The sequence below is a fragment of the Nanorana parkeri genome, unplaced genomic scaffold (genome assembly GCF_000935625.1).
Source record: "Nanorana parkeri isolate BGI_ZX_2015 unplaced genomic scaffold, ASM93562v1 scaffold2092, whole genome shotgun sequence".
Taxonomy (NCBI): domain Eukaryota; kingdom Metazoa; phylum Chordata; class Amphibia; order Anura; family Dicroglossidae; genus Nanorana; species Nanorana parkeri.
The window spans coordinates 9899-11054 of NW_017308360.1; positions in this window are offsets into that span (position 1 = coordinate 9899).

Sequence of the window (1156 nt, forward strand, 5' to 3'; positions counted from 1 at the left end):
CATTTATTATTGTCTGTGCAGCAGATGAGTCGTGCCGGGCCCAAGGTCTCTCTCCCTGGAAGACAATGATTCCAGCGCGGCGTTCGATGGGTGATTGTCGGCGCTCGGAGCGGGGGAGGGGGATGAGAGGGTATTAGCGCAGCGGCAGATAATGGCGTGTGAAGTGCCTGGTAATAATTAGATCTCATTGTGCGGCTCCGCCACGGTCATTATTCGGGTATGTTCTGTGCCGCGCGTGAGACCCGGCGTGTACATGAGATCAGTATTGCCCCTCCCCCCGGGGCACTTATCCCCTTTATGTATCATTAAATGTTACTTCATAACGAGCCGCCATCCCAATCATTCCGGGGTCCTCAGATGTATATAATGGAACGTCGGCTCCGGGTCCCCCCCGTGTACAGCCAGTCCGGCGGAATCCGGATCTCTGCCCCCAAAATCACCCGAATCCGAGAAGATTGTATATCCCGTCTTCAATCACATACAATGTAACACCCGATGTATTCTCCTACAATCTGAGCCCCGTATGGTCACAATTGCCCATTTGCTGCCCCGTATGGTCACAATTGCCCGTTTGCTGCCCCGTATGGTCACAATTGCCCCATATGGTCACAATTGCCCCTTTGCTGCCCCATATGGTCACAATTACCCGTTTGCTGCCCCGTATGGTCACAATTGCCCATTTGCTGCCCCGTATGGTCACAATTGCCCGTTTGCTGCCCCGTATGGTCACAATTACCCATTTGCTGCCCCGTATGGTCACAATTTCCCCTTTGCTGCCCCGTATGGTCACAATTGCCCGTTTGCTATAGATAACATCGTTATCTATATCATGATGCAACATATTTATAAAGCTCTGACATATACCGCAGCGCTGTACAGAGATCACTGAGCCAGTCACATCAGTCTCTGTACAGAGGAGCTTACACTCTAATGTCCCCCCGCCCACAGTCACATCAGTCTCTGTACAGAGGAGCTTACACTCTAATGTCCCCTCCCCCCCAGTCACATCAGTCTCTGTACAGAGGAGCTTACACTCTAATGTCCCCTCCCCCCCACAGTCACATCAGTCTCTGTACAGAGGAGCTTACACTCTAATGTCCCCCCCCCCCCAGTCACATCAGTCTCTGTACAGAGGAGCTTACACTCTAATGTCCCC